Source organism: Lynx canadensis, chromosome A1 (genome assembly GCF_007474595.2).
Source record: "Lynx canadensis isolate LIC74 chromosome A1, mLynCan4.pri.v2, whole genome shotgun sequence".
Taxonomy (NCBI): Eukaryota; Metazoa; Chordata; class Mammalia; order Carnivora; family Felidae; genus Lynx; species Lynx canadensis.
Window position 1 is genome coordinate 173,276,326 of NC_044303.2, and position 23,943 is coordinate 173,300,268.

At 41.7% G+C, this 23,943-nt stretch overlaps 1 pseudogene; it reads left to right on the forward strand.

Moving 5' to 3' along the window:
- Positions 1-2,854: 2,854 nt before the first annotated feature.
- Positions 2,855-17,543, forward strand: LOC115520611 (annotated as a pseudogene).
- The last annotated feature ends 6,400 nt before the right edge of the window (positions 17,544-23,943 follow it).

Here is a 23,943-nt window from a genome sequence, read left to right on the forward strand (position 1 = left end):
CTTCCTGCCTGGAACCTGGACATGAGGCTGGAGACAGGGCAATCATTTTTTAAGACTATGAGATAACCATGAGGATGAATATTTTATATCAAGAATAGCGATGTAGAGAGATAGAAGGAAGCTGGGCATTAATGCCATTGTGGAATGGCTGTCCCAGCCTGAATGAACCACCTCCGGACCTCTAGGTAAGAAAGTCTGTACTTATTTGACTGTAGTTCGTTTTCCATTATATACAGCCAACTGAAATCCTAACAGATACAGTGGTGTACTACGAACATAAACTTAACATCTTTTAAAGAATCCAAGATTTTTAAGGTCTTAATGTAGAAAGTCCAACTCTCATGTTTATAAAAGAGAAATTCACAGCATTCCACTCCTTATCACCTACTGTTGAGTGGTCAGTAAAGGTCATTAAACAAAGGGAGCACAAAGGAGCAACTTCAGAGAGGGAGTCATTTAATGCCACCTAACTTCATTAACCCCATTTCCCATGCCACATCAAATAAACATATATTCCAGGTAAAACTGTGCTTGCTATGTAAACATACTTCTAGAGAAGATTCTTGGTGCCTCGTTTCAATGAGATTGCCATCCCTGAACTCCTCTTAAATGGGAATTTTGTCATAGCATAAAATAACTTCAAGAGCAACTCTGCCCACAGACAAAATTATGGCTTAGGGTTCATTATTGCACACACCTTTCATCTTTCAAGCAGATATACTAAAATGATATGACTCAAGGAATGATACAGTTTTTTCCACTTTTGCCTTAGTAGGTTTCTACTTTAATATGAAATCTCCTCCTTACTACCCCCTTACATACAATGCCTCATCCTCCAAAACAAAATCCTCAAATTATGCCTCCAGAATTCATTATCTTTTGGGGTAGAGACAGCCACCATTTAAAATAATATGAACAGGGGCACCTGGGTGGCTCAGTCGGTTAAGCGACCGACTTCGGCTTAGGTCATGAACTCACAGTTTGTGGGTTCAAGCCCTGCATTGGGCTCTGTGCTGACAGCTCAGAGCCTGGAGCCTGCTTCAGATTCTGTGTCTCCCTTTCTCTCTGTACCCCACCCCCCTCAAAATCAAACATTAAAAATTTTTTTAAAAAAATGAACATTTGTACAAAAAGCGTAGTTCAGATAAAGCAACATACTAATAGGCCAAATCAAAGGAAGGGAAGGAGAGAATTCTACTAGTGTTCTACATACACCCTTGCCCGTGTGAAATTAAACTCTTTGTGCATCCTAATGTGAAGAATGTAGACTGTTTTTTATTATTGTAAATAACACAATGGCCATTCGAGTAGGAAATTCAAGTAGGCTTTTCAAGTAGGAAAAAAATCTACACTATATGATGAAATTTTTTATCACAGAACCAAAACAGGGAAAGACTTCCAGATGAAAATCTATGTGGGGTTAACTGGAATTACATTTTTCCCCCATTTCAGAATAGAATTACTCCACAAAGTTTTCTGGTATCTTTCTCAATGGTTCCTAATGAAACTCTAGAAAAGTAATAAAATTCAGCCAAGAATTATCATAATTGAATGGAGTCCCAAATAAATTATGTTTTTAATTGCCAAAATCTTACATGTCAAATTACCTGATTCAGAGATCTTATAAAAATTGGGGGGTGGGGGTGGAAATTCCCCACTCTTTTTTTCTCTAAGTAGGCAAGGATAATCAGCAGGAGGCAGCCGGGCTTTTTAGAGATCTTTACTATTACCAAGACAAAGGCTAAACTAACATGTCATATACAACTTAGGTGGACTTCTTCCTAGAAGGCAATTCAAATTTCAGCATGAAAGGTCTTCAGTGCCCTATGTCAACCTTTCAAAGAAGCATACCACAAGACATTACACTGCCTTCTTCACCATCATTGTATGATAAGTGATAAAAAATGTGGGCAGAAGTAATCATTTCGCCAAGCCCTGCGGCTTGAAGCCTCAACACAGCTTCTATACGGAATCTAGAAGCAAACACAGGTAGGGTTATGAGTGGTCACTCAGAGGTGTCCTGACACCCCACTCACCTGGTTAGCTTCTGGAGCTGAGGTACGGAGTCGGGTCTATATTACAGACTCACCTCTAAACCCCCAATTTGTGCCTACGCACTTGGTTCCCCTCAGGCTAACAGGTTTAAATCAGTACTGGGTGGCAAGCTATGTCCATTCTGTGGGTTCCCCAGTTTGGAACACAGAGGCTCTGCAGCACCCGAAAGTTCTTCGCAGCTTGTTTTCACGTCCAAAGCTGTCACTGGGAGCACATCCCTATCCTGGTCTGGCCCCAGGGCTGTCCACTGAGGAGCCGGACTGATCGCCCCCTGGTGCCAAAGCATCTTGACACCCAGGAGCCCGAGACTGCCGAGCAACCCCTCTGACCTGGGACAAGCGGCCAGAACTCCTCTCCCCACAGGCACGAACGCTCCACGACCCGGGAAGGACTTGCATCCTAAAGAGATGTCTCCCGACGCCCAGACAAAGACAGCGCTGGGAAAAGTTGGACCAACTAGCACCACCAGAAGGCGAGCGGATCAGCCCCTAGGCTTCAGTGGCCGAGCCAGCGATGCGCTCTCAGAGTCGCCGCCAACTTTCCCCGTGAGCTTCTGAGCAACTTGCTGGAAGTTGGGGAGAGGGGGCAGAGGAAGGGTCGGAGAGGCTGGTCGCGCGCCCCAGCCCGTTCCGCGTACCTCCCCGAGTACCTGCTAATGTATCCGTCGCCGTCGCCGTCGCAAGTCTGGAAGAGGCGCCGCATCCGCTCCTCCTCGCCAGTGCTGGATGTGTCGCTGCTGCTGCTGCCGCCGCCTCCGCCGCTGCTGCCACCGCCGCTGGCGCTCCCCGCCGCCGCCATCATGCGCCCGCTGCCTGCTCGGGAAGAGGAGGACGCGCGGCCGCGGGAGGAATCCGCGAGGCGCAAAAGCGGCTCGCAGCCCCGAACCTGCCTGACAACGGAGCATGCCCAGTGGCCGCCGGGGCGCTCCCGGCGCGGGATTCCAGCTCTCCGGGTTTTGCCCGGGCTGGGAAGATGGGCGCCCTGCAATCGCGGGAGTAGGCACCTCAGCGGAGAGGGAGGAGGGGAAGGTGGATCGTGGAGTCGGGGAGCCAGGGATGGCGAGGGGACCCGAGGGGACGCGAGGGGGGGGGGGGCAGAGTACACAGGAGGTCTCCTGGAAGGGTGTCAACTCCGTGCATCCAACCTCGACGCGGGCCCTTGACACTTGGGGACTCAAGCAGAAGGGAGTGTGCTCCCGGCGGAACTCCTCCAACCGCCCAGAGTCGTGGATTTCTTTTCAGGAAAAAGATAAACACTCCCGTTTTGCCAACTCAGAGCGGTGCTTCTAGTCCCAGGCTGCAAGACTGCGCTGGATTCTGAACCCATAGCCCCAGATGAGACCCTTTAATGTCTAGGGTTTTGTGCATTTTTAACACCTGTCAAGAAATCTGACCCTCCTTAACTCCGGCTGATCGTCAACACTATACTGGAAATAATCTGCTCTCCTGTGTGGCATTGTGAACGTTTGGTCCATTTCTGGAAACAGCTCCTGACCTGACGTCACTAGAATTTGCCCCAACAGTTTTAATAACATCAAGAGCGAACATAATAGATGGTCTCATTTGACCCACACTACACACCTGAAAGATATCTCTTTATTATCAACCCTGTGTTTTAGGAGGTAGGTAACTACTTCATATAGTATCTTGATTACAAAATAAGATAGTATATTTTGATACCTACTAAGCACTTAATAACTGTTAGCTCTCATTATCCCCAATTTACAGATAAGAAAACCAAGGCACCCAGACTTGCTTTAAGGTTCCAGGCTTAGTAAGTGTCAGGGCAGAGGCAAGCCCAGGCAGGCAGTCTAACTCCAGAGCAGGAGGCTTTAAACACGACAGTATCCTTCCACCACAGCAGAAAAGGAACCACAATGAACCAATTTGTGGTTTAGGGAATGACTCATTATTCTGTCCCAGACTTTCTGCCAGAGGTCTGAGAATTCCTGTGGTAGTTTTAAAACACATCTGCAGATTCTTTGGTGCACCTCTCATCAGGAGGTGGAGACTGTTTGCCTTCCCTTGAAACTGAGTGGGCCTTTGTGATTCTCTTGACTTCTGAGGCTGGTTTAGAAAAGACACTACAGATTCCATTTGGCTCCCTCACTTGGGACAGGGACCTTGGAAGCCCTGAACTGCCCTGAAAGAAATTTGTCCACACTAAGCTTCCATGCTGGAGAGACCGTGTAAAGACAGAAAGAGATGTCCAAGGAGCCTAGGACGTTCCAGTCTTCTCAGCCCAGGTGCCAGACACAAGTGAATGAGAGAGCCTTCAGATGATGCTAGACCTAGACACTGAAACTGCATTAGAGACCCTGAGCAAACACTGTCCAACTGAGCCCTGACAACCCCCAGAGATAAGATGGCAATAATTAAAGGATTGTTGTGGTTTTAAGCCACTAAGTTTTGAGGTCATTTGTCATGCAGCAATAGAACCAGAAGATATCCATATGTCTTGGAATTGTCTGCCAGGTCAGAAGGAAACTGTTTTTGCTCTCTTTTCGCCCTTCTGTGCCCCATCCACTCCATCCGACTTCAGTTCTTTTTAATTCTGTTAAGTTCCCAGGACTTCAGGGCACTTATAATTTGTACATTGAATAAAATGTCATCTTAGAAAAATTCTGTCAGTATATCCAACAGTATTTGCTAAAAGATGCTACTCTCAACACAAATACTCCTGTCTACAATAGAGCAAGGACCAGTGTTCAAGTTTCTAAAAAATAAATGAATATTTAGAATCTTTTTCTCATTTTTCACAGAATAAAACTTTTATTACTGTCTGAGAATACAGCCAGACAGGAGTTGTTACCCTCAAATCCTCCTAGACAATTGATGGTTTGGGGGGAAAAAAAAAACAAAGAAAAGAAAAAAAAGGGCATTTTTCTAAATACACATGTTTGGAGGGTCTGGAAACCAAAGGATTTTCCAGGATTTGAGTAGATCTCTTTATAACCACACTTCATTTTTACAGAAAGTAGAGTGTAAACCTCAACCAATTATATTTCAAAGCAAAGAATGTTTTTCTCCTGGGAGAATATGTGCATGACAGCTCTGGAGGTTTAAATTTAAACCATCTTGAATTAAATCTGAACATACAAAAAAGTGGATCTTGACAAATTTCTTAAGCAACATTATGCTCATGCTTGGGTAATTCAGAAATGGCTGAACAGATAGGTTCAACCTTCCAGAAAAGAATTTGCTTCTGAGCTAATATGAAGCATATGAAGTTTCAGCTGAAAAGGTTACTAGGAGAGGGAGAAATTTGTAAGACATTGAAAATAGAGATGCCAGATGAATATAAAGATGATAAATGTAAAGTAGAAGCTTGGAATGAGAGCAATACCCATGGCCATAAATCTAACAGTACTGGTTATATCATAATTCCAAAGGTTTTATGTATTTATCCAAGATGAGTACATAGCTCAACATCGTCCTTATCCAGTTTTTTTTTCTTCTCGGATTCCTTTTGGTTATAATAACACTTCACATTTATGTCATACATTTCAAAATACACCATGTATATTATAAGACATACTGTCCTTTATGTCCAAAGTTACCAGTTATAACAAATAAAACCATTGCAGAGTTGTGAAAACTTGATTACCTGGTGCTTGCCATTCCAAATTCTCTTTACCTAAACTAGGACCACATGTTAGAGTTGGAATGAGGACACACTCACACACCTGCCCTGGTGCCCTCTACCCACCCTTCTCTCTCTAAGGTGTTTTTATAAGCCCAGCTAAGTTCCTATATCCCTCAAAAAGCCTTCCTTTACTTCCCCAGGTCACAATGATGTCCCAGAGCTCTCTTAGCTTGAAGCACACATTTAGAGGACAGAATCATATAGTTTAATGGTGATTTGCCTTCCCTACCCACATTACCAATTATTTATTAATAAATGAGGTTGTAAATTCCTGAGAGAAAACAGTAAGGTAGAGTTGAGGGAGCTCAATGAACATTTATTGAGCCCTTATCACAAATCAGTAAGTACTGATTTAAATGTTTAAATACCTTATTTAATGCTATAGAGTGGGGGAAAGTACTTATCATCCCTATTTATGGGGTGGAGGGAGGTAAGTGAAGAGGAGTAAATCCAAAAAATTAATAGCAGTGTGCCCAAGTAAAGAGTCAGTTCCCGATGGACTGACAGCTGAAGGTTGTTTTCTGACAGTACTCTTAGAAGCTGGGCAATAAGTCCTTTCTTTCTTTTTTTTTTAATTTTTATTTATTTATTTATTTATTTATTTATTTATTTATTTATTTAGTATTGATTTGTTTGTTTGGTAGGGGGAGGGGAAGAGGGAGAGGGAGAAACAGAATCCCAAGCAGGATCTGCACTGCCAGCACAGAGCCCAACACGGGGCTCAAACTCATGAGCTGTGAGATCATGACCCAAGCCAAGATTCAGAGTCAGACACTTACCTGACTGAGCCACCCAGGTGCCCAACAAGTCCTTTCTTGAAGGGAGAACTGTGTGGTACATTCCCTTTTTCATCACAGGTCACTTCTTGAGCCATTGGATCTACTCCTTCATATATATTTGGGGAGCCTCTCCTCCAAGATTCTGGTGAGCCTCTCTTTCAGGGGGAATCTTAGAAGAGGAAGTTTAGTGGGAAAATTATAATAGCCACCACTGCTTTAGGTCCTAGGGTCCCAAATGCTACTCATTGTCCCCTTCCTCCACTAGCAAGTCAGATCTCCTCACCCTCAAGAGCTGGCCTAGGCTGTTTACTGGGTGACACAACCCAGATTCTCATCTCTGATTGCTGCACTTGTTCATTTACTGTTAAACTGAAGGGAGAATAAAGAGGTATAAACCTATTCCTCTTTGCCTCTATTATGTAATGGTAGCACTGCCTCTTCTTGATGATCAGTGTCAATTACCTCAGCCAAGATAATGACTCTTCTTGCCTGCTGCTGTCTGTATCCCTTGATGGAAGTGGTCTTCCATTGGAGAACAGACCTCGTAACCCTGCAGAGGCAAGAGCTTTGGGGACAAGAGGCACAAATTTCCCAATTGGATAATTTCCCAATAGTGAGTTGAGGCAAGTGTGGTCATTCCTGCTTCTACCTTTTGGTTTCTAGACCCATGGAAACCTCTTACTGGGGATGCAGCACTATATGAAGTCTTTGATTCAACATATATACTGAGCCCTGGAAGGTGGTTCACCATCCTCATAAAGTATCACCTTCAAGATGACAAATTAGCTGTGCTTCCAGGGGGCTGTTCTACTCTTTCCAGCAGCTTCTTGTGGTGCAGTATGTAGTATGACCAGTGGGTGGAAAATAAAAACACTAATTCAAAAAAGATATATGTACTTCTATGTTTATTGCAGCATTGTTTGCAATAGCCAAGATATGGAAGCAAACCAAGTGTTTATTGATAGATGAATGGATAAAGAAGATGTGGTGTATATACACAATAGAATATTACTCAACCACAACAAAGAATGAGATCTTGACATTTGTGACAACATGGATGGACCTAGAGGGTATTATGCTAAGTGAAATAAGTCAGACAGAGAAGGATAAATTGATTTCACTTATATGTGTAATCTAAAAATCAAAGAACTATTTGTTTGTTCATTGATTTTGTTTTTTAGATTAGACTCATAAATTCAGAAAACAAACTGGTAGTTGCCAGAGGAGACAGTAGAGGAATGCATGAAATAGGTAAAGGGAATTAAGAGGTACACAAGTCCAGTTATAAAATAAGTAAGGCACAGAGATGAAAAGTACAGAGAATATAGTCAACAATATCGTAATAATGTTGTATGGTGATAGATGGTGACTATACTTCTCGTGGTGAATATTGAATAATGTAATGTAATAATGTAATGTATAGAATTGCCAAATCACTATGTTGTACACCTGAAACTAATTTAACATCGTATGTCAACTATACTTCAAAAATAAAAAAAAAGTTAAAAAAAATCTGGATCAGGCTATGCATCATAATATATCTAAGATGTTTATTGTTGGATAGCTGATATCAGACCTTTTCTTTTTCATATTTTTCCTTCTGGGTTCAGATATAGGAAGTCAGCTATATAGGATTTAGATTCAGATTTCTCTAAAATGGGCCTGGTACTTTCTTTGCACACACAGCACACAGTGAGAGGCTTGCATTTCTTCTTGCAGCTGAAGGGTATGGCAAACACAACAGGAAATTGAGGGGCAGGCTGAGCATTTGCATGGCTACCTCAGATGATGGCTGACTCCCCAGCTGCCTCCACCCCAACTGTGGTGACTTTGGCAGGCTGTGAAGAGGAGCCTTCTATGTAGCAGGTACTCAGTATTGATTGGATTTAAATAATCCCTAGCTAAATATCATTTCCTGTAAGGAGTCTGGGTATCCTGGATTCAAGCTGAGCAACCATACTCTGTGAGGGATCAAACTGGCCGCCAGTGAAGGAAACGGTGAGTCCAAGAACCCCAGAGAGAGGGGCCCCAACCCAACATCTCAAAGACTTTAGGCATAGTTTTAAAACTGCAGGTCTATATCCTATCTAAGGGTTACAAAATCATTTTAGTGGATGGTGACAAGCTTTTTTTTTTAATGAGCTAGAGAAATATATTACATAAGTTTTCTGAAGCTATATATATATATATACTTTTTCATTCGTGAATGTATGTTTTTCTGGGGTATAGCATAAAGTGAGTGTGTATCTGGTTGTGTATCTGGCTAAAATACACTGCCTTAGGGGGAATATACTTAAATTTAGAATTATCACCCTGACACTCAGCCTAGAAGCCTTACTTTTGCTTTCCTTTCTTTTGATCATGAATAGCTTGAGGCATCTCTCTTACTCCTTTCCATTTCATTCATCCTGTATTCATTAGACTTGGGTGATCAAGAAGAACGCACCTTATTTCTGTTCCTTCTATGCCCCTTTTCCCTTCCAGTTGGTGACATGGGTGGGCTAAGAAGGCTGGACTCCTCCATTTCTCTCTCCTAGCAGGCAAAATAATCAAGAGTGAGCTAGGCTGTTGGGTTCTGGGAAGGGATTGGAACAGGCTTCTTATCTGAGATAGGTGGAGCCAATGAAGAAATTACTAGAAATATCATTTGGATCTTCAAATCCAAGGAATGAGGCAGAAATCCAAAGCCAATGTGCAGAGGCAAACAGTGTGAGACACAAGGGTGAAGGAGGAAGGGTTGATCTTGCAGTGTTGAAATGGGAGGGCAGGAGCAAAGGGAAGAATCCCCAGAATGAGGAACATCCACAGCAATGTTTCATGATTTGAAAATGAGAAAAGCTAAAACATACCAACTATTACCTTATCTACCAACTTATATATTTTAAATGTGCCAAAAGGAGATGACAGGGGTATGGATTACATGAGTATATCCATTTCCAAATTATATAGCTAAAAATTGTGCATTTCAATGTACATATATTTTAATTTTAAAAATGACAATAATTAAGAGTAGGAAGTGTGTAAAGGTACAGATGGATCAAGAATGGCAGATTGTTGGGGCACCTGGGTGACTCAGTCCATTAGATCACATTCTCATAGTTCATGAGTTCAAGCCCCACATCAGGCCTCATGCTGAGGATGAAGCCTGCTTGGGATTCTCTCTCTCTCTCTCTCTCTCTCTCTCTCTCTCTCTCTCTCAAAATAAATAAATAAACATTAAAAATCCCTAAAAAAAAAAAAAAAAAGAATGAAGCTGTGTGATGGGTACATGGGGATTCATTATACTCTATTTACCTTGTATGTGAAATTTTTCCCCAATGCCTCAAAATGTCTTTAACACTCCTCCTTGTTATTAATCTAACCAAAGGCTAATATTGCCTTTTCTCCATAACCTCTCACCAACATGGAAGCAATGAATTGACTGTTTCCACATTTCTGGCTGCTCCCAACAGCCAAGTCCTGAAGTTGCTATAGACCAGATGGCCCAGGAGCAGCCTATCTGCCATAGTCACACCAGGTTACAGTCATGCCAGATTTAGAAGGAATATAAGAGATAGAGATGGTGGCTTTGTGTCTGAAACATGTATTAAATCCAGTACGTCTCCAACCCACAGGGCTCTGTGATGTCAGATCTTCCCAGGAACTTGTAAAGATAGAAGAGACTCATGCTTGTTATTTCACTGCACTGATAATTAAGGCAACAAGACTTGTGTCTACCTGGAAAGTGCCAGACGTTCTGAATTATGAATAGAGTAGGTGAGGTGGCAACAGCTGGCAATTCAACATGTGTGGTTTGCTTTAACAGGAAATCGCAAACTAATCTTTGAGGCCTAACACAGCATGAAACTCACAGAATTACGTGCTCAGGGCTATGAAATTAAAGGCTTGCTGATGAGGAAATGGCACCCTCATCTACCTCCTCATTAACAGGCCCAGAGAGAGGGTGTGCTGCCAGAGGCTGGTCTTGATGTCTAATGATCTGAGACAGAACTGGAGCACTAACATGAAATGGTATAGTAGAAAGGTGTTCTAATCTTGGATCTTCAAGTTACTATGCAATATTGGGCAATCCACCCAGCTAAGCTATACTTTCATTTCCTCATCTGTAACATGATCTGGCTGTTATTTCTAAAATTCCATTATTTATTTGCCAAAAGGTTTCATTCATCCATTATTGGCAAGTTATCAGTAAGGTAGAATTGCCCTTGGCTCATGTGTCACCTATTTCTTGACAAGGGTCAGTCTCACAAGCAGAGAGAATAGTGACTACTTTGTGGTGATTTAGAGCATAAGGAGATGAAATCCCAAGTTTGAAAACTCCTCACTAGCTATAGCATTTCCTGAAACTACACTAGAAGAGATTTTTTTTCTTTGAATTTTGGGGGTTCTTTTTAAGAATCCCTATTAAAATGGAAATGCCCCTGGAAGACTACTCAGCCCTTAGCACTCATTTAAAACTTTGTAGAAATAGTCCATTAGATAAATAGGTCTTGTGGGCAGTAGGAGAAGGGAATGAAGAAGAGTGTGAAGGCACTGATGTGAGTCTAGTGCACTTGGACTCCACCACCCCAAGGAACAAACCAGTTGTTGCAGGAAATGAAATACAAAAGGATTAAGGTTGGGGAATAGTTTGAGGGGACTTGAATCAGTAGCAGTCCATGTGAATTTTAGCACATGATTCCAAAGTTCCTTACATCTGTGTTAAGTACTGAATGTTTGTGTCTCCACACCACCAACAAAATCTACATGTTGAAACCCTAAGCCCCAATGTGATAGTATTTGGAGACGGGGCCTTTGAGAGGTAATTAGGGCTAGATGAGGCTAGGAGAGTCCCCATGATGGGATTAGTGCCTTATTAGAGGAGACACAAAAGAGCTTGCTCTCTCCCCCTTGGCCACACACACACTCCAAAGAAAGTTCATATGAACACACAGCAAGAAGGCAGCCATCTGTAAGCCAAGAAGAGAGCTCTCTCCAGAACTGGATGCTGCCAGCCATTGATCTGGGACTTTCCAACCTCCAGAACTGTGAGAAAATAAACTTTGGTTGTTTAAGCCACCCAGCCGGTGGGTATTTTGGCACAGCAGCCTGAGCTGACTAATACAATCTCCTTTTAATCACATGGCCCCCTTCCCTTCCAGTGTTAGCCATGAGTCAATTTGCCAAATCAGGCATGAAAGAAATGTCCCTGGCAAGGGAATATTCGTAAACATTATTCCTCTCCCAGAGACTACCAGGCTGGTGCTATTTTTACATGAATCCAGAGCACTTCTCAGACCCCAAGAAGTTTTCTGACTACTTTTAGAAGACCCAACCAGACAAGGTGGTTGCATTTCCTAAAGGAACCTCCCTCTTGACCTATCCCACATGAGAAATAGGTTTACCAACGTGCTAGGTATTGAAAAAGTTGGAAAGACTTTTAATGATTTATTTTTTAATTATCAAGTTTCAAACATACTCCAAAGTAAAAAGAGAGCAGTACAAAGAGCATCCATATATTCACCACTCAGATTCAGTGATTGCCTGTGAAGATTTTAAAGGAAAATGCCAGTGAGAGACAAAGCATTATATCTACAAAGTACTAAATGTGCCATGGGGGAAATAAACTCATTATTTTGTGGGCTATAAATACACTATTGAGCTACAGGAGAATGTGTCTAATTCTTCCTCAACCACATGCAAGGGTAAATCTGACCTAAGCTTTAAAAACTGGATCCTTGGGGCACCTGGGTGACTCGGTTAAGCATCCAATTTCTGCTCAGGTCATGATCTCACTCTTTATGAGTTCAAGTCCTGCATCGGGTGAGCTCAAGCACTGATTTGGGCTCCACACTGAAAGTGCAGAGCCTGTGTGGGATTATCTCTCTCTCTCTCTCTCTCTCTCTCTCTCTGCCCCTCACTTGCTCCCTTTCTCTCTCTCTCTCTCTCAAAAAAAAGGGAAATAAACTTTTTAAAATAAATACATAAATAAATAAAACTGGATTCTTTAACAACAAATGAGCAGAGGAAAAAAAAAAAAGAGAGAGAGAAACCAAGAAACAGATTCTTAACTGTAGAGAAGAAACTGATGGTTACCAGAGGAGAGGCGGGTGGGGGCACGTGTTAAATAGATGATGGGGATTAAGGAGTGTACTCCTCATGATGAGCACTGGATGATGTACGGAAGTACTGAACCACTACATTGCACACATGAAAGTAATATAGCACTGTATGTTTACCTATACTAGAAGTAAAATTAAAAACTCAATAAAAAATAAAAACTAGAGCGTTTAATAAAATGGAAACATTCAATATTCAGGGATAAACCTTTTTTCTTTCGGCAGGTTTTTTATGTTTTCTTCTCTTCAGAGGGCCCCAGGAAGGGATTCCCAGGAGAAGGATCCATGGACAGACAGACTTCCCTTTTTCATATCCAAGTCCATCTTAGCAGTCTCCTGAAAGAGAAACCTAGGGACATCACTCCTCCAACCCTACTGCATCCTCTTATAGATCCCCATCTGATTCTTTTTACAAACACAGTTAAATCCCTAAAGTGTCACAATTTCCACACTTGATTTTTAGAGCCTACCTTTGACTAGCATCCTAACAGCATGGTTTCCTTGACATTCTACAAGGACATATGTATGTCACTTCCATCTTTAAATCCATAAAGTGGTTCCAATTCCAAGGAAAGTAAATTTTCTCTGCTACCAGACCACAGACTAGACTCCCATGGCTTGCTTCCTTCCAGATACCTTGCTTTCTGAGCAATACCAGATACCAGGTATCTCTTTCCAGATACCTGGCTGCTTTCTTCCTTGCTTCCTTCCAGATACCTCTTCATGTTCCCAGTGAGTGATCTTCAGTGTTGTGACATGGTACTTTCTCTTCTTTACCAACCCTATAATCAGAAAGTTATTCCTGTGACCTTTTCCAAACTTCTTCTTTCCCCTTTACTGTACATTCCTTTAAAACTACATTTACTGGTGGGGCACTTGGGTGGTTCAGTCGGTTAAGCGTCTGACTCTTGCTCTCTGCTCAGGTCATGATCTCATGGTTTGTGAGTTTGAGTCCCACATCAGGCTCTGCAGTAACAGCGCAGAGCCTGCTTGGGATCCTGTCTCTCCCTCTCTCTCTGCCCCTCCCCTGCTTGTGCTCTCTCTCAAAATAAATAAATAAACTTAAAAAAAAAAAACAAATTACACTTACTGGATAGGAGAAGGGAACCTAGCAAGACTGCCTGAAAGAGGTATATTTTACTTTTTTTTTTTTTACTTTAATTCCAGTGTAGTCAGCATATAGTTTATATTAGTTTCAGGTGTAAAATGCAGTGGTTCAGCAGTTCCATATGTTACTCAGTGCTCATCAAGATAAGTGTACTCTTAATCCTCTTCACCTATTTCACCCATTCTCCCTCCCACCTCCCCTCTGGTAACCACCTGTTTGTTTTCTATAGTTAGGAGCCCAATAAAGAAGATGTAGTATATGTATATATACAATGGAATATTAGTCAGCCATAAAAAAGAATGAAATCTTGCATTTGCAACACCATGGATGGATCTAGAGAGTACAATGCTAAGGGAAATAAGCCAAGCAGAGAAAGACAAATACCATATGATTTCACTAATGTGAGGAATTTAAGAAAAAAATAGCAAACAAAGACCAAAAAAAGAGAAAGAGAGATAAACCAGGAAAAGGAGCTTTCCCTCCTCTTAGTCATTCATAGTATGAGAGCAAGGGCTCCAGAAGTTACAGGATCCATTTGCCAACCTATTGTGTTCACATTTGGGGGCTGAGCTTTTTATTGTTTGGAAGATGGCTAAAGGGTGTTCCAGATGGTTTTGAGGCACATCTTATAAAAATATCCATTTAAGGGGCGCCTGGGTGGCGCAGTTGGTTAAGCGTCCGACTTCAGCCAGGTCACAATCTCGCGGTCCGGGAGTTCGAGCCCCGCGTCAGGCTCTGGGCTGATGGCTCAGAGCCTGGAGCCTGTTTCCGATTCTGTGTCTCCCTCTCTCTCTGCCCCTCCCCCGTTCATGCTCTGTCTCTCTCTGTCCCAAAAATAAATAAACGTTGAAAAAAAAAATTTAAAAAAAAATATCCATTTAAATGTTAAACTCTAAGCCTTAAGAGAGTGTGTCTATTTACATTTTCTGTATGACTACTGAATATATTAGTGTTTGGTGCTTTGGGTAATGATCGGGTTATTCTATGATGACATGACAGGGGGTAAGGAAGAGGAAGAGTACAAACTAGTTGGCAGCATCTTCTAGAGAGCCTGTTTTTATGATTTTTAAATACAAACACTGCGTCACATGAACCCAACTGCTTCCATCTCAACTTTTATTATGATTCGTGCCATTATTACAGTAGTTTACAGTTGTATAGTAAAATCAGCGACTTTCGAAGCCGAGGACCGAAAGCCAAAGATAGCTTTCTGGTACCACCTTGTGGCTAACATATTAATACACATTTTAAGCTGATCACTAACTAGATACATAGAGTATTAGCAAAATATGTATTTTTGGATGTATGTATAATTCTGTATATAACAAATGACAGAGCTGGAAGAAATTTTACAATTACTTAAACCTCAGGTGGTAAGAACAGATTTCATTCCACAGATGCGTGGACTTAATTTCTCTCTAATTAACCTAATCTCAGTTAATTTAGGGGCCCCCTCGTCCATCCCTAGGCTTGCTTCTAAGTTCTCGGGGATTTAAAGGGTGTCAAGTCATCAGGAAGTGTGGGAAAGAGTTTCTGATCCTTGGCTGTCAAATAACATAGGTCATATCTGAGTCTTTCATTGCTTGTTCCCAGCTTCAAGACAGCTTCAGGTCTGGTATATAAGTGCTGATTCTGGATCTCTCCTGCTGCTCTACACCACACTGAGCCCCACCTGCCTAGGCACATAACACCACCATTTTTCTGGGCTGCCTCTCTGGAGCTCCACCTGGGGAAGCAGCACATGTCATTCTGTTCTAGGATCTCCCAAACCATGCAGAGTTTGTGTTTTTTTCTCTTCTAGGACAGCAGGACTCAGGGCTCCTTTTTAGCAACTCACAGGCATATTAGTACCTGACTTCTTCCTCTCCCAAGTATTCCTGTTTCTCCCACCCCACAGCCTCTAGCAACAATTCTTCTACTCTGTTTCAATAAGTTTGACCTTTGTTTTTTTACTATGCAGTATTTGTCTTTCTCTGTCTGGCTTATTTCACTTAGTATAATGCCCTCCAGTTTCATCCACGTTGTAGCAAATTACAGGATTTACTTCTTTTTTAAGGATGAATAATATTCTATTATATAGAGAGATAATATATGTATCACATTTTCTTGATCTATTCATCCATTGACAGGCACTTAGCTTCTTCCATACCTTGTCTATTGTGAATAATGCTGCAATCAACATGGAAGTACAGATAATGGTTCCATTTCCTTTTAATATATACCCAGAAGAGGGAAAGCTGGATCATATGGTAGTTCTATTTTTAATTTCTTGAGGAACCTCCATACTGTTTTTCCATTAAGTAACTATAAGATCCCTCTATAGAAAAGTAGCAGCCCTCTTCACAGTAGATCAATTTGTTCATGTTTGTGAAGGACACTGAGAACAGGGTAAGGTGGGCTTTGACTCCTTGAAGCCACACCGGCCTTCAGCATCAATGCCTAGTCCTCCATTTCTCAGAGGAGGGCCTGTCTCCTCACAGGCAGGAAAGCTCAAGGAGGATCATGCTCTTTGCAAACTGCAGAACACTGTGTATTGGCGATGCTGGGATCTGAGACTTTCCAGCCCAAACTAATGCCCTTTCCCTCATACCTTCCCCTCTGGTCTGGCCGATGGGGGTCTAGGACCTAGACCCTCAGATTTCCTCTCCTGGAAGCAGGTAAATACGCTCACTGGAAGCTGAGTCCTCTAGAAACTTCTGGTCCATCAGTATGGCCTTCAGGGAAGCTTCACCATCACCTACCTCCCAGCCTCCCCAAGAGCACCAAATCTGCCTTCATCTTCAGTCCATCCACTTCACCCTCCTCTATGTTGGCAAGCTGGTGAGTGCAGCAGGCAAGAGGCTGACCATTTCATGGGCTCAACATCTCCATCCCTGGGGTAAGAAGGGTGCAGCAGGTGGTGCCTGGATGGGGGCTGGGGAAATAAGGGGATACAGGAAGTAAGGGGATACAGAAAGTAAGCATACAGAGAGGGGATGAAGATGAGAGGGTACCCTGTGAGGGAATCACTGCGACCTAAAATCATCCCTTGTTTCCCTGCCATCCCTAGGATAAAGACCAAGCTTCATAATGTGAAACTCAGAGCTGTTCTGTATCTCAGCGCTCCCGGGCTCTCCGTGGTCACCTCTCACCAACACAGTACTTCTAGTAACAGTCTGTCTCAAACACTTGAGTCATACCTCTACTTCTCTGAATATGTTGTCCCATCCCTTCTGTCATTTGAACATGGAACTCTATGCAGGCAAGTCCTCATCTGGTGTTCAGCACCCGGAGCAGGGCCAGTCCCTAAGTCAGTGAGTGTAAGGAACTGAACTGCCTGTTTAGGCCAACACTGGGGCATGGGAGCTGGGTTTCTGGCAAGCTCTATTCAGTCTCTATGTAGAGGCAAGTTCCCTGACCCCCACCTTCGGCTTCCCTGTTCCCCAGGTCACTCACTTGGACATGCAGTTGGGTGGACATACCAATGACTATGCAGAATTTGGGGCCAACAACAAGCTAACCTGGCAGCACCTGTGCATGCAGCAGCTGGTGGAGCAGGTGGAGTAGACAAAGCAGATCCAGAAGGAGCAGGACTACTGGAGGGTGAGGGGCTCAGCTGGCCCAGTTGGGAGGAGGTATGTGTAACCTCCCAGGGAGTAAGTCTTCCACCTCTTGAGAGAGGGGAGAAATTCAGTCTAGCCAGGCACCTTCTCCCTTCTCCCTTACCACAGGCAAGAGGAGCGCTTCTGGCAGGCCAGCAAGAGCACCAATCAGTGGGTGCCATTGTAGTCCATTCTATGGACCTTAATCCTTGTGGCCATTGGCATCTGGCAGATACAGTACCTCAAGAGCTTCCTTAAAGCCAAGAAGCTTGTGTAGATGGGTCCAAGAGACCTAGCATCCACTCACCACCCTCTGCTGGTTGGTGGGAAATGGCCTGGCCTGGTCTATCTCTTGGCTTTCCCCACCGCTCCCAACCCCACAAGGTTTCCTTGCTATTTGGAGGGGAACAGAACTCATTTCTTGGCCAGCACTGGGGAGAGAATGGGTTTCCAGTTGGAGATGCTTGGATAAGAGAAGATGTAGACTCCTTTGTGATTCATCATGCTAAGCAGGAAGGGGTTAAACAGGATGGATGAACTATCCCAAGAAGGAGAAATAAGAGTGGAAATAAACTGCAGACTTTCTAACCTAAATGTTTATTGCCTCCTACTCTGCAATTCATTCTGGTGTTTTCTGTGTCTAACCAGATATTAACATGAAACCCTGCATGCATTGGTGGGGGACTGATCTCAAATTGGTTGGGGTGAAGAGATGCACCCCAGAAGCCTTCGCAACATGTGGAGAGCTCTTTCCAGAAAAGGCCAATTTGGGCTCATATTTTGGATAACCTGAGTGCTTGTGATGATCTTATGCCTCTCTCTGAGTTCCAGTCAGGTTCATGTGCTATTCCATTCCAATCACCCTGACTTCTGGGTTTTTCCAGGAGATCACATGACCATGTTGGTTTTCCTACTATTTTTCAGTCAATCTGGGTCTCTATGATGTCATTGGTTAAATTTTTTCAGGAGATGTTTGCTTTTATATGGTTCTAAGTCACTGTTTCCATCATATTCAGCATGCCCTGTAACTCAATCTTTACATGTGCACACACGTGATAACCAGGCACCCATGCCCCCATTGCTTCTGCCTGATCTCACCCACATGTTACCAAGCCTTGTGCTGGTTGCCCTTTTGGAATATAATCATCTCTTATTTGAATTTGACATTTTATGTTATAAGGAAATTCACTGGTTGGCGTCTTCAACAAAATCAAGTCCAAATTGTCAAAGCCAAGGATGTCATTAAAGGGAGACTCCACATGAAGAGGGTGAGCCATGACATCCCTCACCTCTTGGCTCCTGAAATAGACTCACCTTCCCCTGGGATACTATTGAGGGATGACTGCAAACCTCGGGGATGCTGCTTATTTGTGGGTCTGGCTACAATTGGTCTCTGAAAGTATCAATGGGATTTAATTGAAGCTGGGTGGAATAGAGTGGTGGAAACCATGGAAAAGTAAACTCTGATCAGAGAATATGACCTTAGGGTCCATTTCCTTCACCTAAAGCTGAAATTGGGGTGCTCTACTCTCCACTACTGGGGAAACACAGTGACCCAGATAGGCACATTCTTGCCCACAGAGCGTGAGGTCTGACACCAAATGAGGCAGGAGGTTGAACAAGACATAAGGGTGATCATATTTCTGAGAAGGGCAGAAGCCAGGGGTGACATGACAGGAGTCCTAGCCTAATCTAGATGGTCAGAGAAAGCTGCTTTTTTAGAACTATGACTAATAATAGGAGTTAGCTGAAGGAAGACTATTCTGGCCAGAAGAAAGAGCACATAAAGAAGCCCTAAAGCAAGATGATTTTTCAGCAGAAACTTTGCAGGCCAGAAGGAAATGGCATGATGTATTCAAAGTGCTGAAAGGGAAAAGTCTGTAGCCAAGAATACTCTATCCAGCAAGGCTATCTTCAGAATAGGAGAGGTAAAGGGTTTCCCAGACAAATGAAAGTTAAAAGAATTCATGAATACTGAACCAGCCCTACAAGAAATGTTAAGGGGGACTCTGTGAGTGGAAAACAAAAACCATAAGAGTAAGAAAAATAGGAAGCACAAAAACAGTGGAAGTAAGTGTATCTGTAAAAATCCACCAAGATGAGCACAGAATAAAAGAATGTAAAAAATGATAGCAAATATCTCAAACATGGAGGGAGTGGAGAGAAGTAAAGAATGGGTTCAAAAGTAAGTGATCAGCTTAATATAAACTGCTATATGCAGAAGATTGTATATATAAACTGAATGGTAACCACAAATTAAAAAAAAAAAAACAGTAATAGATACACAAAAAAATAAGGAGTAAGGAATCCAAGTATATCACCAAAGAAAACCAGCAAACCAGAAAAGAGAAAAAGAGAAGGATCACAGAAAAACTACAAAACAACCACAAAACAAGACACAAAACAAGTTACAAGATGGCAATAAATATATATCTATCAACAATTACTTTGAATGTAAATAGACTAAATGCTCCAATCAAAAGACATAGGGTGACAAAGTAGACAAAAAAGCAAAACCCCTCTATATGCTTACTACAAGAGAATCATTTCAGATCTAAAGACACTTGCAGATCGAAAGTGAGGGGATAGAGAAACATTTATAATGCAAATGGATGTCAAAAGAAAGCTAGAGTAGCAATATTTTTATCAGACAAGAAAGACTTTAAAACAAAGTCTGAAAAAAAAATAAAACAAAGTCTGTAAGAAGAGATAAAGAAAGACACTGTATAATAATAAAGGTAATAATCCAACAAGAAGATATAACAATTGTAAATATATATACACCCAACATGAAAGCACTCAAATACATAAAACAGTTAATAACAAACATAGAGGAACTTATCCATAATAGTATAGGACTTTAACATCCTATCCAAACAGAAAATCAACAAGGAAAGAGTAGCTTTGAATGACACACTGGACTAGATGGATTTAACAGATATATTCAGAACATTCTATCCTAAAACAGCAGAATACACATTCTTTTCAAGTGCACATGGAACATTCTCCAAAATATATCACATACTGGGCCACAAACCTAGCCTCAACAAATTCAAAAAGACTGAAGTCATACCATGCATCCACCAAGCTATGAAACTAGAAATCAACCACAAGAAAAAAATCTGGGAAGACCACAAATACATGGAGGTTAAATAACATGCTTCTAAACAATGAATGGGTCAACCAAGAAATCAAAGAACAAAAAGTACATGAAAACAAACAAAAACAAAACACAAGGGTACAAAACCTTTGGGATGCAGCAAAAGCAGTTCTAAGAGTGAGGTTTATAGCAATACAGGCTTACCACAAGAAGAAGAAATATCTCAAATAAACAACCTAACTTTACACCTAAAGGATCTAGAAAAAGAATAACAAACAAAACCCCAAACCAGCAGAAGGAATGAAATAATAAAGATTAGAGCAGAAATAAATGATATAGAAACTAAAAAACAATAGATCAATGAAACCAGGAGTTTTTTCTTTGAAAAGATCAACCAAATTGATAAACCTATAGCCAGACTCATTAAAGAGAGAGAGAGAAAGAGAGAGAAAGAGAGAGAAACGACTCAAAAAAAAAAAAACAAAATCACAAATGAAAGAGGAAAAATAACAACAAACACCACAGAAATACAAGCAATCGTAAGAGAATATTATGAAAAACTATATGGCAACAAATTAGACAACCTTGAAGAAATGGATAAATTCCTAGAAACATATAACCTACCAAAACTGAAGCAGGAAGAAATAGAAAATTTGAACAGAAGGATTATCAGCAAGGAGATTGAATCAGTAATCAAAAAACTCACAAACAACAGTCCAGGACCAGATAGCTTCCCAGGTGAATTCTACCAAACATTTATTTTTTTTAAGTTTTTATTTATTTATTTTGAGGAAGAGAGGGATAGAGAGAAAGAGGAGAAAGCAGGTGAGGGACAAAGAGAGAGAAAGAATCCCAAGCAGGCTCCAGAGCTGTCAGCACAGACTCTATGGAGGGCTCAAACTCACAAACCATGAGATCATGCCCTGAGCCAAAACAAAGAGTCAGATGCTTAACCAACTGAACCACCCAGACACCCCTATCAAACATTTAAAGAAGAATTAATACCTACCCTATTCAAACTATTCCAAAAATAGAAGAAGAAGGAAAACTTCCAAATTCACTCTATGAGGCCAACATCACCCTGATACCAAAACCAGATAAAGACACCACACACACACACACACACACACACACAAGAGAGAGAGAGAAAGAGAACTACAGGCTAATATCTCTGATGAACATAGATGCAAAAATCCTCAACAAAATAGTAGCAAACAGAATCCAACAATACTCTAAAAAAATCATTCACCACATCAAGTGGGATTTATTCCCAGAAAGCAAGGGTGGTTCAATATTTGCAAATCAATCAACATGACATATCATATCAGTAAAAGAAAAGATAAAAACCATACGATCATTTCAATAAATGCAGAAAAAGGATTTAACAAAGTACAACAACCATTCATGATAAAAAAAAAAAAAACCCTCCACAGTGTAGGTTTAGAGGAAACATGCCTCCACATAAAAAAAGCCATATATGAAAAACCCACAGCTAACATCATACTCAGTGAGAAAAAACTGAGAGCTTTCCTCCTAAGGTCAGGAACAAGACAAGTTCTCACGACTATTATTCAACATAGTACAGTAAGTTCTAGGGACAGCAATTAGACAACAAAAAGAAATAAAAGGTATCCAAATTGGTAAGGAAGAAATAAAACTTTCACTGTTTGTAGATGACATGATATTATATATAGAAAACCCAAGGACTCCACCAAAAAACTAGAACTGATAAATGAATTCTCAGTAAAATCACAGGATACAAAATCAATGTGCAGAAACCTGTTGCATTTCTATACACTAACAATGAAGCAGCAGAGAGAGATTAAGAAAACAATTCCATTTACAATTGCATCAAAAATAAGATACCTAAGAATAAATCCAACTAAAGAGGTAAAAGACCTTTACTCCAAAAACTATAAAACACTGATGAAAGAAGCTAAAGACAACACAAAGAAATGAAAAGACACTGCGTGTTCATGAACTGAAAGAACATTGTTAAAATGTCTATACTACACACTTAATGCAATCTCTATCAAAATACCAACAGCATTTTTCACAAAACTAGAACCAAAACATCCTAAAATTTTATGGAATCACAAAAGACTCCTAATAGCCAAAGCAATTTTGAAAAAGAAAAGCAAAGCTGGAGGGGCATCTGGGTGGCTCAGTCAACTAGGCGTCCAACTCTTGATCTTGGCTCAGGTCATGATCTCGTGGTTCACGGGTTCAAGCCACACATTGGGCTCTGCACTAACAGTGCAGGACCTGCTTGGGATTCTGTCTCTCCTTCTCTCTGCCCCTCCCTTGCTAGTTTTCTCTCTCTCTCTCTCTCTCTCTCTCTCTCTCTTTCAAAATAAAAATAAATAAACTTTGAAAGAAAGAAAGAAAAGAAAAGAAAAGAAAAGCTGGAGATATCACAATTCCAGACTTCAAGTTATATTACAAAGCTGTAGTAATGAAAACAGTATGGTACTGGCACAAAAATAGACATACAGATCAATAGAACAAAAGAACATAATAGAAAACCCAGAAATGAACCCACAATTATACGGTCAATTAATCTTTGATGAGGCAAGAAAGAATATCCAATGGGAAAAAGACAGTCTCTTCAATAAATGATGTTGGGAAAACTGGTCAGCTACATGCAAAAGAATGAAACTAGAACACTTTCTTACACCATACACAAAGATAAATTCAAAATGGATTAAAGACCTAAACGTGAGACCTGACACCATTAAAATCCTAGAAGAGAGCACAGGCAGTAATGTCTCTGACATGGGACGTAGCAACACTTCTAGATATGTCTCCCAAAGCAAGGAAAATTAAAGCTAAAATAAACTATTGGGACTACATGACCTTTCCATCCTCACCACAGCCTCAGGATCTCCATGGTACCTTCTTCCCTACCCCAATACAATCCAGCACCTGTCCCTTCCCCACCCTGATCTAATCTCCTTCAGCTGCTCTCCACATCAACCTCTCAACTGTGCCTCTGGATTCCCTGGTTCATGGGAAACAAATCTCTGCATTCTCAGCCTCTTCAATGCATTTCCCTCCACCCCTGCCTGAACCACAACATGGAACTCCTCTAATGCCCCTTCTTCCCTGTGTCTTCTCAAGCTAGGCTTTCCCATCCCCCAACATCCATGGATTCCCAGGCCTAGAGAGGGATGTGCATTCTCCCTGATCCCCAGAGGTAAAAGCCTCTTCCCTTTAAGACCCATAGCACATGGCTCCACCATCTTCCCACACTCCTACTGTGGCTCTTGCTTCCCCCCAACAAAGGGCATACACAGGGCCTGGACTCTGGGTTCCCTGATTTTCTGTCCTCATCAGGCTCTGCTTTAATCCTGGAGGACTCTACTGTTCACTCTCATATTAATCCTTCCCTAGGGGCATCTAGGTGGCTCAGTCAGTTAAGTGTCTGACTCTTGATCTTGGCTTAGGTCATGATCTTACGGTTCAGTTAGTGAAATTCAGCCCTGCATTGGGCTCTGCACTGACAGCACGAAGCCTGCTTGGGATTCCCTCTCTCTGTCCTCCCCATCTCCCCTCCCCTTCCCCTTCCCCGACTCAC